Source organism: Lissotriton helveticus, chromosome 2_1 (genome assembly GCF_964261635.1).
Source record: "Lissotriton helveticus chromosome 2_1, aLisHel1.1, whole genome shotgun sequence".
NCBI classification, from domain to species: domain Eukaryota; kingdom Metazoa; phylum Chordata; class Amphibia; order Caudata; family Salamandridae; genus Lissotriton; species Lissotriton helveticus.
In genome coordinates this window covers 1,107,463,767-1,107,481,350 of record NC_136059.1, presented here as the reverse complement: position 1 = coordinate 1,107,481,350, position 17,584 = coordinate 1,107,463,767, and the positions used below count along the sequence as shown (strand labels likewise).

Sequence of the window (17,584 nt, the reverse complement as noted above, 5' to 3'; positions counted from 1 at the left end):
CCAAAGCATCTAAACCAGCAAAACGAAATCCAGCACAGCATCAAAAATACAGGAGGTAGAGGCAAAAAGATAGGGGGAAACCACGCCAAGGATGCCAGGTCTAACAGAAAGAAAAAGCAAGCGGGTCCAATGACTAAGCCATTGGTGCTCTGATGTCTCCAGAGTTTCCTTCCAAGGGCGGCTCAGAAAAATGGGGACGGGTTTCAGATACGGCACCCTCAATGAGGAGCACTGCTTCCTCTCTCTGATGGTCATTACACTCCGTATAGAGAGATAGGAAGATTCTCAACATGAGAGTTGGCAAAATGAGGACAAAAAAAAAAAGAAATATTTTGCTGTTCAGTGAACTCGCGGTAACGTGTGCTCTGTGGTTTCAGGCACATCAAGCAATACTTGTTACAAAATCTGCTAAATTGCCAATGGGTTTCATAATCTCCTGAGAACAGGTCTGACATCACGTGCGCCCCCACACCCATCGACTCATTTGCCAACACACTTATTTATCCACTCTCACACTCATGAATCCAGCCGCCTGTCTGTATTTGCATGTATACCTGTGCACTTTAATCGGAGACTATAAATTATATTTTGTAGGCTTATTGATTAATCTGAGACTATGAATTTTGTATTTTTATTATCTACATATGTTTGCTTCTCTGCGTTGAATGCACACATGGGTACCTGTACAGGTGCTTTCTGCGTTTTCGTGTGTGCCTGTCGGTCAGTCTGCAAAGGGGCCTTTATCTATGGTGCTCTGTGTGCATGAGTGTAATGAGTGTTGCTCTGTGTGTGGATGGCAGTCTGCAGGTGTGTTGCTTTCTACGCATATGTATGTATGTGTCTATGTTGAATGCATGTGGTTCTATCAGTGCTTGCCACAATCAAAGGGTTGCCATTACCTTCCCTCGCCCCGGCAGACTTACTTTACTGCCTCAGGTGCTTTCTCGTTGAAGCTATAGACGTCCCGCGGTAATGCAAAGTACCACTGAATGTAAATTTGCAACTTTTTTCGAAAAGGTAAATGCGTTCTAATTTACTACAGTCTGGACTCTATGGAAATCAATATTGGCCCTTACTCTAAAAGCGCAATGTAGCTCGGCCTGCTAGGTGACACGCCTGCTGTAGGAAACGCCCACAGCCCATTATTGAAATCGGTTTGTCTAATCGGTTTGCGTAATTGGGGTTTCTTCAGGTGCCAGTGAACCTGATAACGAACAATGACGCCTGAAACTTTGACCCTTGCTGAGCTCAAGGTTTGTGCTCAGAGCATTGCGGAGAGGGGGACGGCAAGCAGGTGAGGAACTAATGGATCGCCTTTGTTTTTTTCATTTTTTTTTTTTTTTTACTAAAATGGTTGTGCAGCCTACGCTTCCGCTGTCCGCATTGCTGGGACGTTCTTGGCTCCTTGCCTGGTCTCGACAGAGTAAATAGGCCGTCTCTGAGCTTCCCACAAAGCGATGTGCAGCGATCCTCGCGAGACCGAAGCGAAGCCCGGATTTGTAAGGTAAACAAGATAACAAGAATGAACTCGGGAGATTCTTGCACTGTGATTTTATTTTGGTGTCTAATCTGCTGCGTTTGTGACGCTTCATACATGAGAGTTATATATTTTCTGCAACACCTTTTAAACCTTTTTTTAGATATGTAACTATGTTCGGTGACTCCGGAGAAGAGTGACCACCTGGCATAGGGTCAAATTCACGATTGGAAATGTAAAACATTCAGGACAAAGGGTCGAAATTAAGGACAACAATTCAGGACAAAGACTCAAAATTCAGGACACAATTTCAGGACAAAAGGAGGAGCAGCTATACCCCACTAGTTTACCAGTGCATTTATTTACTATTTGTTATATTGAACTACTGTTGTGCTGTGTATGAGGTTGCCTCTAGGTAGGCTACATTCAGATGGAGCATTATGTCCTTGTTGAATAGTAAATTGATACCCTTGAGCACGGAGTCATGGGGCATCACGCATACCCAAATATACCCAGTCTTTTTTGGAGAGAAAGCAACAGCAACATTGTGATTATGTTTCTAAATATTTCAATATGCATGGCATACAGTTAGGGATATAATAAGTAAGTGACGTTTGCACCTGCTGCTAATTTAGGCAAGTTGAATCAACACATCTGGCTCACCTGACCCTCCACTAGACGTCAAACAAAAAAAATGTAATGAGGCAGAGCAAATAATGTGGGTGACAGTTTCACAGCAAATGTCAGGATGTGAGGTACCCACAACTTGTCTGTAATCTCACAGCACCAAGAAGGCCAGACTGTTGCATTAGAATAAGCGTCAGGGACTCTATATTTATCTTGGGACTGGGAGCCCGACCACCAGAGAAAGAAATAAAGAGCAGGATGAAGTCAAGATTAGATCGGAGATCCGAAGCAAATGATTCAATGGGTCATTGCTAAGTACTGGATAAATAAGAAAGAGAAGAACAAGGCAGGACAATTCCTAAAACCAGATAGGGCCTCTATGAGAACTGGAAAGTATGGCATACCTGGAGAGTGGTCTCAGCAGAGAGGCAAGAAACAGAAGAGGCATTGTCAAGTAGTTGAATAAACAGCCCCCTCCTACTCTGGCACACTCTGCCGGTGAGTTGGTCTATTGATAGTGCTTTTGTAGGGTGGGTAGGGGCCTGCCCCCTGAAATATGGGCCTTGGGCAATTGCCCACTCTGTCCATGTCTTAAAATGGCTCTGCAGTCAAAGCCTAGCCTGAACCAGTAGTCTGGCTCATCCCTAAAGGCCAAAGAGCATGCAGAACCTTCAAAATATTTGGGATACAAATTACACAATAAACAAAATATAAGAACATGATAAAGACTTTAACATTTAGAAAGTGTTTCTTTAACACGTGGAAGTGTTTCAAATTAGTATATTAGACCACAACTTTGCTTTGACAGTCATTTGAATTGGAAGTGTCTAAACATAAACTTTAAAACATGTATTAACCCTGGCTCCTGACAAAGTCATGAACGAACAGAGCGCACAAATTGGCAGGTGTCCCTTATGTAAAGGACAATATAATTTTTATGGATGGACAAACATTACAGGATATTGAAGCATATGCAAGTGAGGTTTTTACACAGAATCCAACGTGAACTGCATTAATGGATTGTGCTTTCAAATGTCACTATCAAGTAATCTAGACACGTGAAGTTCTTTGATTTGACTCAAATCACACTATTTAGTCATGTGAGTGAGCTGGGATTTGAACCCAGGTTTCCTGGTCACACACAGTGCAATTAGGCAACTGACTAGATTACTTTCTTTTCATGAATCCACTTTGTTGGTTAATGTGATCGCTGCAGATGTATATGTGGGCAACCAGAAGCCCATAGAACCGAATTCTCTTTGTTTCAGCAGGGAGTAGTGACTTGTGTATTTTTTGTGCTAGGAGGTCACTGCCCATCACAGAATGCACTGTGAATGTTTGTCATTATTTTAAACTTGCATTACACATAGTATAAGATAGGTTGCAACACATTGGGGACATACATTTAGGGTAAAATCCAAAGTGTACATTTTAGTAATATGGAGATTGCACCTAGGGCAAACAGTTTTACAACTGTCCATAAAAAGCACACACTCCACAACTCAGCTTGGAACACCCCCTACAATACTTTTAAAAACGAATACACTTTTGTGTTCAGGAAGCTTAAAGTGTCTCTATCAATTAATGTCACCTCTACTGGCTGGCAAGCACATTTATATTTACAGAGTAATCAACTGCACAGTTCTACATTTCTTTTCAGGCAGCTAGCGAGAAGGCAAATTTCTTGTTTATGTGTCTGCCCCTCCCTCGGGATCACAGCACAGGAGAACTTCCACTTCAGCCGCCTTTGAACTGTAACATAGGTGTTTCAGCACAAAGTCTAAAATTACGTACACATGCTGTCCTTTGAAATCTTCATCATGGACAATGGACCAATGGACATTATGGTTTAATTTAAGGACAGTAGATTGTAAAGAGGGGTCCCATAGACTCGTATTTCTCACTCTTATTCATTGCCTTTGTCTATATGGGGCCCGGGAGAACAAGGGGGACCCTGAACAGTTGAGGCTCCTCCCCCTGCACCACAGGAGCTGCAGGGCACCCTTTATGCTCCCAAGTCCTCCCTTATTTGCCACTCTTGTACAATATGCCAGAGGGCAAGTAGTGATACTTTGTAATTATTCCATGGTTTCAGGTCTTAGCACCAAGGCTCAGATCACCTGTGGTGAGAGAGCTAGGGCAGTACCATAAAAAAAACACTCAAACTCAGGGCAGAGTTAAGCACATCTTTTCATGCACATCCATTGTCTAAAAGTACAAATGTAAGTCAACATCTTTCGGAGTTAGTTCATGAGCTGCAAACAACACTAACCTGAAACAGATTGAGGTAACCACATCTTACTGTTTTGAACTGTTCTGCTGGCTGCACACTCGCTGACTCTGGGAAATTAAAAGTTAAAAGAATGTGCTGTATATAGTGCAAACTTGTATTGTAATTGTAAATTCTTATTACCACAATGTGGGAAGCCGAAGTGCCAACCCTCCCAGCAACATACGGAGCTGGTTATTCTCAGCTCCAAGGTTATTCATTATGGCCACATACTGATGGTATCCTCCCATCTCTCATAAGTGTCCCGCCATTTCTAGGTCCTGAAGAGACCCCACACTTCAAATAGGGTCGAAACGCCATTGACAGTTTACAAAGGCGAACCATCACCCAGCACGTATGATTGTATAACGTGCTGTTCTACACATGACAAATTTCCAGATGGTCGCCTATTGTTGTGTAGTGAAACCTTGCACATATGTCACATAATATGGCACAATTAGTTTAAGTTCCAAACGTCTTTTTCACTGTGAAACCTTTCACTAGTGTGTATTTACTGTTTGCTAATTATCTTTATTGCCAAACATTATGTATGTAATACCCACTTCACCTGCTTACTATATAAATTACTGAACATTTTGACTGCATCCTCGTTGTGTATGCTCAGCTTTCTTTGTGACATCAAACCAACCCTGTACATTGCCATTGTGTACCCTCTATTAAGAAAAACCTATATTTACCCACAGGAGCCATTGTTTCCCCACAAACTTACTTACCCAGGCTCCCAGTGAGTAGGGTTCCCTTGTCCCTTGTTCTCAGAAATCCAGATCGGAAACCCCTGTTTTTGCTTTTCCTATCTGCACTGTCTGATGCTCTTGCACTAAGTCACAGTGTTTCAGAGTTAGATCCACATTTTGAAATCCCCAGATTTAGGTCTGTTGAAACCAGAGGGATGGAATCTTGGATATTGACTGGTATACCTGCACCTAAATCCAGGTATTACAAGTTACTTCCCCTAAAATACAGAATAACCTATGGAACTGGGAATACCAGGCCCACACCCACACAGATATACCGCATGCTTGGAGCTGGAGGAGCATAAACTTTGACAACAACTCAAGTGAATTTGAAAAATTGTGTTCAATATGTACATTGTGTATTAGTCCTGTCGTTAATTATAAATCACATTTGATATAAGATTTTCTAATATATCTGACACAATTTTTCAAATTTAATTGAGTTTTTGTCAATGTTATGGTCAGTTGTGCTCTTCTATGGATCATTAATTGATAGTCCTACCTTAGTGCGCACAAATTGATACACAAAGCGGTCTTCTTCATGGCAGAACCTCTGACCATATACCATAACTATCCCCAGGTTCTGCACATGACTGGGAAACCCTATTGCTATTATTGATGGAACAGGAGGAGGGCAGAGCGGGTGAATTAATGGGTCCAGAGTTTGTGGACCTGGAAATTCTCTTCCTGGAGATACTTGGAAAGATAGGACGGTGAGAAGCGGAATCTCACCCATGAATACTGCTTTGAGCCACTTATCATGAGGACTATACTATAATTGTGCTGTAGACTGCACAATTATGTTGAAAAGTGGTGCATGGCTCTATTTTGTAGATGTGCACACAATCGAGATACAGGCCAAGGATCATATCTTGAACATTGTGTGACTCTGCAAAAATGGGATTGTGCTGCTTTGTATACACATTTACTACACTTTTTTAGTTTTTTTACACCTCAGCATCAGTTAGGGCACGTGCCTTATTCTGTGGTTAATGCGGAAAAGCATATACATTTTCTTTTTTACCTTGGATCCCTTTTTATGAGGTTGTGCCGAACTGAATAGCACCACAGTTCAAATGTTTATCATTTTTGTATCGCCAAAAGTCTCCAGTACTGGACTACAATGGTCTAGATAAAAAGTGCTAGTCTCAAGTGCGTGTGGGTGTAGATGATCCCCTGGCAAGCCAAGCCCTGGGGTTTACCTGTAAGAATGCTATTGACAGTCTGGGTGAGCGGTGGATGTGACCTCTCTGGCTTTTCATTGCAACTTGTTTTGGCTCAGGGCTGTAGTGGTGGCCTCTTCAGAGGTCATTAGAATACAGACTCATGTAGAGAAAGCTTTCTGACAACAGCCGGTTTGGCAGCACTAACTCTCAAAGTTAGCTGAGGGCAGGTGCTCAGTAGCAGTAGCTGGGACCTCCAGCCTGAATCTCTTCAGCAAGAATGGCCTTTGGACGGAGTGTGCTCTCCACTCTTCTTCGTTGGTGGCAGCGCTGGATGATCACACCCATGGCTGGCTGCTGAGTGACACACTTCTGGCATAAACTTGGCAGAGCTCCTCTACGAACTGTGTAGAGAGGTCAGTGAGACCCTGTCACAGCACTGGCTTCCCCTGGCACACTTTGTTGGGTCATCAACTTTCTCACCGGACGGTAACACATCAGACCTTTCCTCCTGGACAGTCTCTCCGCCTGCAAAGCCATTCACACTCCTTCCCACTCTCAACAAGCTGGAAGGCTTTTAGGTTCATCTGACAGACTCTCAGCTTCTCCAGCAGAAAGAGTTGAATTCAGGTGATAGCCCCATATCTCTGGGAGACTGACTGTCAGACAGACGGCAGGCCTGGTTCCACAGCAGCCCTTTGAATATTCTGTGGAGCACTCCCTTCCTTCGTCAAGAATAGCTTGGGACGTGAACAAAGTGATGTAGCTTGGATTCTAGTTTTATTCAAATTTTCTAGACAGGGGATGTGCATCCACCACCCGAGGCTGCAGATGTAGTTTTAGGTTGGTTGTCTTTCAAGTGTCTTTCTCAATCTGCTCTCCAGACACAACTGTTATATAAAGTGATGCTTCTCACAGCAGGTGAGCACTGGGGCTGGATCTAAGCAGGAGCACCAACCACATGGACACAATGAAATGTGCTTTTCCTGCCCCAGATTGTAAATCAGCCTTCACAAAGCAGTCATCAAAGACAGACAAAAGGGCAGACCTGATTGAGAAACGTTCTCACCTTGAACAATAGAAGTTGCTCCCCTCACTTCTACTATTCACAAATGGCAGTGCTCGGGAAGAACTAATCAGCTGCTCCTTGCTAACAACGCTCTCATGGATTTTTAAAAAGTAGCCTCTTCACTTCATTGTCTGGAATTCCACCCTCCAGCCACATGAATGCAAGCAACACCCCCCCCCCCCACTGTTTTGAGAAACCATCCCCATCCTCCTTCCTCCATCTTGTGCCATGCTACAGCCAGGAGCTTCCAAGATGGGTTCCCAGTGGTTTCAGAATTTAGACTGAGACACTACACAGAGGGATTCGACCAAGGTTGTGTCGTTTTTATTTCACATCACTCCTCTTTCTCTCAACACACTCTTGCAGTTTCTTTTCATTCCCTACGCTCTGTGTTATTCACGGTGTACTGACATTTTGTATCTCCTTCTTTTCTCCCTCTTTTTTCCTGGGTCAATTTCGGTCTTTTCCTCGGTCACTTTCTGATGAGAAATCAGATTGGTATTATGGATATCTTAACCATTGTGTTTATGCTAGAAAAGGCACTGCCTTTAACAGTATTAAGCTTCCGTACAGTAAATGGACTGGCACCTCTCTGTCTAATTATCTTAGCATTTGCCTTTTGCATCTATGCTGCTGATGGCTCTGAGGTAGCACCCCATTGGGAGAAAATGTGCTTTATACAGCTTATGCCCAAAGTAACATCTACATAATAATATATTCATGATGCTGGCGATCTTATGGACCGTCAAAAGTGACCCACCCTGATGTGCGCACAACCCCGCTGTGTGATACCGTGATGTGTCTTGGTGAAATATGGCCCACTTACATGGTGAAAAGGAAATAGAGAAGAGTTACTACAGTGCTTTAAATGGACAGGTTCTGTGAACGTATATTTGGAACAAATATATTCTGAACATTATTTTTAAGGAAGGCTTCGGTTTCCAAATTTGTGATTCTTCGCTGTTACCGCACTGTTCTATCAATTTCAACAATGATACGGATACATGTTGTGCCTTTGTCTCTATTGTCAATGCAGTAGATACATAATGTTGTTCTATTTCTGACTGTAAACAGTGCTTAATTTGTAAAATAATGAGTGCTGGTGCCCAAAGCGCTGCTCAGAAGCCTGTGGCCGGCTCTATTAAATGTCAGCGTTCAGAATAACAAAGCTGCGTATTCCTGAATCCCCATCTCAATCCGCTTTAATCCACTGCTGCCTGTCTCTGCCTTTTTTTCCTGGTGACTGTTTGTTTTATCTTTCTCTTCCTTCTTTTTGCCTCTTCGAGTGTTTTCCCTCCTTTGTTGTTGGGAAATGTCTGATGTGGAAAAATAAACACCGGCTCAAATTAAGCACTAGCTGTAAATAATAAAAGAAAATTCATAATAAAAGAATCAGGGACATTGTAAAGATAGCTCCTGGACACAAGCTGATTTAGATAACTTTATTCTCATAGACAGCATGCCATAAGCAAGTCTGCATGGCAGTGAGCACAGCCCGTAAATAACTGTCAACTGTCAAACTCACTCAGCTGTCAACATTCCAGCTGGGAGCTGACCAATGACGCGCAAGGAAAAGGCACGCGCTGGGGAGGGTAAGGGGAAGAAAGAAAGGACTAACCACAACACATCTCCTTCCCTATGGAACATAGGAAGGTTAGAAAATTGCTATCCCCTTAAGCTGTAATATATTCAAGATTGTAATTCACACACAAAGTCTTTATATTTGCTTGGCTTACTAAGAATGCGGCCATAGCTGCTGGTGCTTGCGCTGGCTTCTCCGACACCTTCCGTGGGCCTACTTTCTGTGTCCTCAGTGGATGTGTCCACCCCACTCGCAGTGTCATCTGTTCCTTTTGGGTTGACATCACACTTCCCTTCTCCATTATCAGAAGTCTCATGTTCAGAGTCTGTACAACTTGTCTCCACGCTTTCCTGTGGCTCTACCGACTCGTCCGAGCTTAGAGTCCTGTCCATTCCAATAGATTCTATTCCTTCTTGGTTTTGTCGCGTTCTGATATCCATACTCTCCATAGGTGCACTGAATTGGCTGTCTTCTACATCATCCTCATCATCTGAACATTCTAAGTGGCGATCGCCCTGCTCGATGCTACGTTTCTTTTCCGTTTGTTCCTTTACTTCTGATCCGCGACACATTGCCATCCTTGAAGCGTGCCATACTTTTCCGTCGCTGAGTAATGCTGAGTTACAAAAAACTTCTACCACCTCTAAGGGTGAGGAATATCTATCCTCCCCTTTGGCTATGTGTCCACTTTTTTTTATCCTCACCTTGTCCCCTACCTTGATGCACACTTCTTTGCAGTTCTTGCTCTTGTCATGTTTTTCTTTGTAAATTTCTTGGGCGTTCTTTATCCTTTCCTTAACCGTTTCCATGGACCATCCTGTTGTTCTCACTGACTTGACCCATCCGATGTTGTCCTTTGAAATGGGTGTTCTTCCTCTCATTACTTCGAATGGGCTTACTAATGTCTTTTCTCCAGGAGTAATTCTGTACCCCCATATCATCTCCTTTACTTCCTTTCTCCAACACTTTCCACTTTTGTTTGCCAATTGGATGGTTCTTTTTATCACCCGATTAAACCTTTCCACGGCGCCATGTCCCGCCGGATGATAGACTGAAGTTGTTTTGTGGATGATGCCATTCCTAGCAATGTATCTTTTGAAAGCTTCCGAAGTGAATTGGCTGCCGTTGTCGCTGACAATAGTTTTCGGTATACCTTCCCTGGTGAACACATCGTCCATAAATGTTAATATGTCGCATGTGTCAACCTTCTTGCACACCTTTATCTCTGGCCATTTAGACAGATGGTCCACCATTACTATTATGTACACCTGTTCGTCCTGCCATCTTATAGGACCTGTTATGTTCACTCCGATCCTCTCCCATGGCATGTTAGGGCACGCCAAAGGTTTCAATGTTGGCCGGAGAGTTGTTTGTGATTTGTCTGAATTTTCACAATCTACACAGTCCCTTACCGCTCTTTCTATCTCTATGTCGCAGCCCGGCCACCAGTACCAACTTTTTATTCTTTGTTTAGTTTTGTTTACGCCCAAATGCCCTTCATGACATATTCTTATTACTCTATTCCTGAGAGTTTTGGGTTGTATGATTTTTCCTTGTCTAAAGATGAGATTGTCTTCTACAGAAAGTTCGTTCCTCAATTCCCAATATGCTCGTAATTCTTCCTCCAGACACTTTTTCTTTGGCCATCCTTTGACTAAGAGTTCACGTACCCTTTGTAGTGTTTTATCCATGAGACAACTCTGAGTCCACTCCTCTTTTTGAATGGTAGGGAATTCTTCACAGACACTTGCCACGCATAACTCTTCTTCTTGTTCTACATTTTCCACGTTCTTTAATGGTAACCTGCTCAGGAAATCTGCCACCACATTTTTAGCACCTGGCAAGTATTGAACCTCGTAATTATAGTCCAAGAGTCTTATTGATAGATGTGCTAGTCTGGGTGACGCTGTGTACAACCCTTTCACAGTTAACACTTTGGTAAGGGGTTTATGGTCGCATCGCAGTACGATTTTCTTGCCCCAGATGTACTGACGGAAATGTTCCATTCCCCACACACAGGCCAGTGCCTCCCGTTCTATCACCGAGTACCTCTCTTCCGTTTCTGTCAACGAACGGGAGGCGAACGCGATGGTCACTTTCTTTCCTGTTTTTTCTATTTGTGTAAGTACTGCTCCTATTCCTCTCCCACTTGCATCTGTGGTGATGACACACTCCAATTCTCCATCGAACCCCTGCAGGGGAGGTGCTGCGCAAATTTCTTTCTTTAATCTTTTGAAACTTTCTTCGCAATCCTTTGTCCACTCAAATTTGTTTTTGTTTTTTAGCAGTGTTCTAATATTGTATGTTTTGGTTGAAAAATCCTTTACGAACTTTGAATAGTATTCAACTAATCCCAAGAACGCTCTTACTTCATCCTTGTTTGCAGGTATTGGTGCATCACTGATAGCTTTTATGAGTTCTTTCTTAGGCTTTATCCCTTCATGTGTTATTTCGTGTCCCAAATAGTTTACACTACTTTTGCTGAATTTGCACTTCTTGTATTCTGCTGTCATGCCGCACTTCTCCAATTTTTTTAGTACTTGTTGGAGTCTGTTATCATGGTCTTCTTGATTCCTTCCCATAACTAAGATGTCATCCTGGAAGATGAGTATGTTCCTGACGCCTTTAAATATTTCCTGGTGAGCCTTTGAAATAACGCTGCAGCAGATGCTGTACCAAAGGGGACTCTTTTAAACCTGAAACACTCGAAGGGCGAAATAAAAGTTGTAAGGTGTCTACTTTCTGGGTGCAATTGTACCTGGTGGGATGCTGCCGCAAGGTCAATGGTAGAAAACACACTCATTCCTTTCGTGAGTGACAACATCTCCCCAATTCTTGGTAGCGGGTATTGGTCGATTACTATATTTTTATTCAAATCGCGAAGATCCATGCATAATCGCAGTCTGCCATTAGGTCTCTTTGCGACAACTAAGGGTGCGACCCACTCCGCAGATTCTGTTGGTTCGATTATATCTGCTTCTAATAATTTGTTAATCTCTTCCTTAACCTCTTCCTTTATTGTAATAGGTATGTGTCGTACTTTGTGTAGGCAGGGTACTGCGTCCTCTTTTAGTTTAATCTTGAGTTGGAAACCTCTTAACTTTCTGATTTTTCCATTAAATACCCCCGGGAACCTTTCCAAAATGTTCTTGTCCAATAAAGTGTCATGTTGAACCACTAAGACGGGCTCCGAGCTGCTGGGGTGAAGGGTAATGCCCAGCTTTGCCTGGTCTCTCCATCCTAATACTGACGGGCCAGTAGCTGCCACATACAGTTTACTGCACATTTCTCTTTCCTTGAAGAAGAAAGGTAATTCTCTGAACCCCAGAAGTTTTATTGGTTCCCCTGTAAAGGTTTTCAGTGTTATGTCAGGTTTTTCCAACCTTTTTCCCAAAACCTGTTTAAACTTTCCTTCCCACACTCTGTGGTTGACAATGGTGCATGGTGAACCCGAGTCTGCAATTATTTCTAGCTTTACACCACCAATTTCAACTTTGCAAAATGGTTTCTTCTTATAGCCTTTGTTTTCGCCTTTGTTATCTGTTGTCTCTTTCACATTTAATACGCAGAAATTATATTCCGATTCATCTGACGAGTTTTCCTCATTCTCCTCTTCCTCTTGGACATATTTTACTTTCATTTTTCCACTTCTCTTGCATGCTTTTTGAAAATGCCCTACCAACCCACACTTACTACATTTGGTGTTCCTCGCCGGGCAGTTCCAATCATTAGCTAAATGCCTGTTACTGTCACAGCGATAACATCTAAGGTCACCATATGTTCTTTCCTTACTGTAGGTTCTTGTACTGTTTTTTTCCTTGCTACTATAATTTGTAATTTTTCTCCTTGTTGCACTCACTTTTGCCACCACACTAGTCTCTTCATTCTTTCCCTTGCTCTCATTAATCACTTCCTTTGCACATTTCCCTGTGAGTTCTGCTTTTTTCACAATGTCTATTACCTGTTGTAGGGGTTTCTCACCTTTTGCCCACAAAGCATCCTGTATATTTTGATTTGCTGTACACATAACAATTTGGTCCCTAATGAGGTCGTCGTGTAATCCCCCAAATTTACACGTGAGTGCTATGTTTTTTAATGCTGCTACATACTCATCAACGCTTTCCTCTTTACTCTGTTTCCTCCTGTAGAATTTGTATCTATGTACAGCAACACACACCACATGCTTATAATAAGAATCTAAATCCTCCATAGCATCCTCAAACACATTCCTATCTGCCCCCTCGTGGCTTTTCTTAGCAATGTTATTGTATACCTTTAGACCACCTGCTCCTAAACTGTGCAATAATATTTTTTTCTTTTCCTCTGGTTTTAATGCTTCATCCTCCTTGTCAAACGTGGATATATAATTACAAAAGTATTCCTTCCACTCTTCCCATTTAATATTAGGAGTACCTTCCCCTTTCAAAAATGGCTCAGGTGGCTGCAAGTTGTATATGTTGCTGTTCGCCATATTAAACTGCTCGTAGTTTTATTTATTTTATATATTTTTTTTATTGCACATGTACTTCCCTCACACACTATACACAGTTTTCCGTGTTTACTCTTAAAAGGATACTGATTTATTTTTCCAGTAACTTCCACTGTTTGTTCTCAGTAAACTCGCGTTGCACGCTATTGATTCTGTGCGTGTTTCTTTTAGTTTCCAAGTAATTCACTCAAGATGGCGCCCAGTGCGATGACGTCACACGCGCCGTTGCGCAGTTCTTATTCTCCTCACAAGGCTCCCTTCATGTACTTCCTCACACGATTATTCGGTCGAAGTGAGTGTTAAGCCGTTTTCTTTCTCCTTCGTGTTTTTTACTTTTAAAACGTTTATCTTAAATTTCATTAGACGTTACTTTAATGCCACTTACTTTTCATGCTTCTCATCACAGTTCGTCAGCCTTCAGTGCATTAATTATGTCAGACACTGACTCGTTTTTTTTTTTCCTGCTCAGTTACGATTTCGATGCGTTCAAGAACAGTACCTTCAAATTATTTTAGTGCGCTTCTGCTCATGCTTCCTGCTACTATTTCTGAATAAAATGTCACTAGATTAAGTTCAAATCCTTATTCACAGATCTGCTCTAGTCTTCTTACACACCGATATACTTTCGTACCTTAGTTCTTTATTTATTTAACTCAGTTGTCATTTATCCGCTTCGTGACAAGCCGTCTTATTTCCTTTTCGTCCGGTTTTCTTGTCTCAACGTTTTTCTTTCTTTCATTTATTTTGCGTAGGTTCACTGGCGTATCCCATCCTCGTCGCCAAATTGTAAAGATAGCTCCTGGACACAAGCTGCTTTAGATAACTTTATTCTCATAGACAACACGCCATAAGCAAGTCTGCATGGCAGTGAGCACAGCCCGTAAATAACTGTCAACTGTCAAACTCACTCAGCTGTCAACATTCCAGCTGGGAGCTGACCAATGACGCGCAAGGAAAAGGCACGCGCTGGGGAGGGTAAGGGGAAGAAAGAAAGGACTAACCACAACAGACATATGTTTCAGTAGACGTTCTCATTGCTTTCCCTCTGATACTTTTGAACTGGAGTTCCAGTATGGCGCTGGAGGTCCAAAACTAAAGGCAGAAGATAATAGAGCCTGAGCAGTTAGACAATAACGTTTACATCTAGGGTAGTAATTAAAAGTGTCTTTCTCACATTTACATATGTTTTTCAGAGTTAGTAGCCCATTACGAAGATAATGAAATCCACCATCTGTTTTCTTTGTATTATTCAATAAAATGGTAATTGCCACCTATTTTCCCTTCAGTTCTATCATTTTAAAAGGATGGATGTGATTCTTATCTAAATTAAATATAAATATTCATTTGTGATAAATGTATAGTTGACTTTATGTAGAGGGGCCCTGATAACAAGGAAAGTCGCACCTGCAAACGAATTGCCTCTCCCAACAAATTGTTCCTTGATTAAAAAACTCCTTGTTAACCATTCTATGTTACTATCGTCCACCAGCATCCTGGACACAGAACTTGAGTGGTTGCCAGGGTATTATGTATCAGGATGGAACTGCAGCAAACAACTCTTTATTAGAAGGCAGTATCGTGGATTACATTTCAAACACACTAGTGCTCTCGTTACAAGTTCAAGGCTAAATTCCCATCACAGTGCAAAGAGGAGTTTGCCTCCGGCATCATCAACCTTCTAACATTTTTTGTGAGAAAGGGCCTGGAAAAGAATGCCAAAGCTTGTGAAATGTTGCATGTTAAATACAGATTCTGTATGTTATGACCAGGCTGTAGTAGACACTAAATTTCTGGGGGGGCAAGGACAGCACTGGGGATATTTAATTGACCTTATATAAAGCACTCAACGTCTGAGAGCCACAGGCTTTGCTAAATGTATATAATTGCACAGTTCTGAAGTGAGATAGCAAGAAAGGAGAGCATGTCATCACATGTAAGTATACTTTATTGTTAATTACATTCTGGAAAGTACTTAGGAAATATGTGAAAAAACACGAACTTTGAATTTTCATGCAGAAATAGACAAGGGTAAGAGAAAAAAAGAAGAAAGATGAAATCTTCTTAGTGGCATTCATAAACCTAGAAAAGCAACCGCACTAATCAGAAGCCAACATTTTTGCTACAGGCAGTTATAATCAAATCCTGAACTTTTGTTTGATAAACTACATTTTTGCGCGCCGTTCTCTTTATATATGTAGCATATGGCATGATTCAGCCTTTTCGAGGACATACTTGACCTTAACCAACTTGCTCTCAGCCTCAAAGAGAATACTGGAATAACTAGATAGACTGTTGTAGTTTCTCAACCTATGTAGAAAAGCGCTCCTTTCGTTGGAAGCGTTTTTTCAAAGTATATCTGCAAGTTCTGGCCCTGAAAAGTACTTAACATACTTGCTAATATACTTAACTGAGGTGAGGGTAGCAAAGGCTCAGTTTTGTGGTATTGAACAATGGTGTTTAGTGTGCATCTGTGCCCATTTGTGAGGTTCCAGTCCATACCGCCACTCTCTAAAATAAGTCTTCAGTCTTTTTGTTACATAAATCTGTAATCACTCAATGAATTTTATTGGGTGTGATTAATGTATCGTGCTGTAAGGTCACCATCCCTCCATTACCTCAACTAAACCTTGATTTCCCACTGTTGCTACTCTTGGGGAGTTAGGTATATAAAGGCTTATCAAAATGGAAATTAAGAGTATCTTAGACTATGGGACACTTATCAGTGGCAGTTCCACCTAAAGTGTGGAGGAGCGTCACCGCATGTACATGCAAATGAGGGTCATTACCATTTATTTACAGCACTGTTTTAGCATGAGTGTCGGAGTCTGAGGGTGGGGCGGGCTCATGGCAGTAGCAAGAAGACTTGTAAAATCACAGCTGCCAGTATGGCGTTCGCATGTCTGTTTGTCTAGGTGTCTTTTGACAGCCAACCTGACATGCGCACTTTAGCCTGCTCAGTTCCAGCAGTGCTCAACTGCGGGGAATTTCAGGCACAGGCACCTAGCTTCGAAAGGTTAGCCTGCTTGAACCAATCCTGTGGCTTCTCTCATGCTGAAAATAGCAGGAGCGTGCTCCAGGATTGGTTAGGTTCTCATTGGCTGTAGGAAGTCAATCACCTTTCATTCCTCCCCTTCACTGTGGCCTATTTCTTGGTGCAGAAATACTGTGACAAGGCTCAGCACCCAACTCAAGAAGAGCTTAAGGACTGGCACGTCCCAGGAGGCCTTAGGGCCCAAATGTCAGTTTTTCACAGTGTTAAGCAAGTTTCATGGATCCAACTAGCAACCACTTTCCAAGTGCACCAGCTCTGTACTGCCCAGGTCTGCCTTAACCTCTGGACCACCCAGACGACTTCGGTGCTTAGCAGCTTCAGCGAGCAGCTGTAGGGCTTACACACTCAAAGAAGTAAAGGAAAAGTGAAGAAGTCACCACTCACGGCCCACAACAGCGAGACCAGGCAAGTCTGGGGAGGACGAGGCAGTGAGCAAGGAGGCAGGCGATGAAACGCCAAGGGATTCCCATCAAAAATGAGGAAACCCTGCCAATCCGCTCAACACAGGACCAATCAAACACGGTAGGCGCGGCTCACCAGCTCTTCAGCTGTTGGTCCAGTTTCCTTCACTTTGCTTGCTCCTGTCCTCAGCCCCCTGCCTTGATTCTTGCCCTTAACCTCTGGTCTTTGTGACCTCCCAGCAGCAGAATCCCAATCAGCCGTGAGCCAATGCAGCAGACACTAGTCTCTGCCGGCAGTTCCACCCAGACTAAGCTGCAAAAGGGAAGCACAAATAATGGAACAGCCGTGCTTGTGTTTACAAAGCTTCCTGCTGTTTATTGCTTGATTTGTGAATGTGAGGCAGATGTAGTACAGGGTGTTCACAAGCTGCTTTTAACGTATCTGAGGAAGGGGAGTTGCAGGCTGGGGAGTTTGTTGGGGTTGAAATATCTGAATACTGGAGCAGTTTTTCTGCACAGTTTAGCTCCTACCTGCCTATTGGTACTTTAAGTAAACATCAACGGTTTCTGTAGGTTTTCCTTTCCACATTTTAAACATACTGAGAACTCCCCCCTAACTATTGCACCCCACAACTTTCAAATGCCACCAGACACCACTGCCACCTTTAATAAAAACAGTATCTGTTAGACTTGGCCCTCT

The 17,584-nt window shown here is 42.5% G+C and overlaps 1 protein-coding gene across 1 annotated transcript in view; it reads left to right on the top strand.

Annotated features, from left to right (window-relative positions):
• The first annotated feature begins 1,263 nt into the window (after positions 1-1,263).
• Positions 1,264-17,584, top strand: part of LOC144819610 (uncharacterized) — a 1,262,544-nt gene continuing 1,246,223 nt past the window's right edge. Inside the window, exon 1 of the mRNA XM_078677431.1 lies at positions 1,264-1,504. The gene's annotated coding sequence lies outside the window, so the exon portion shown is untranslated. The remainder of the gene's footprint in view (positions 1,505-17,584) is intronic.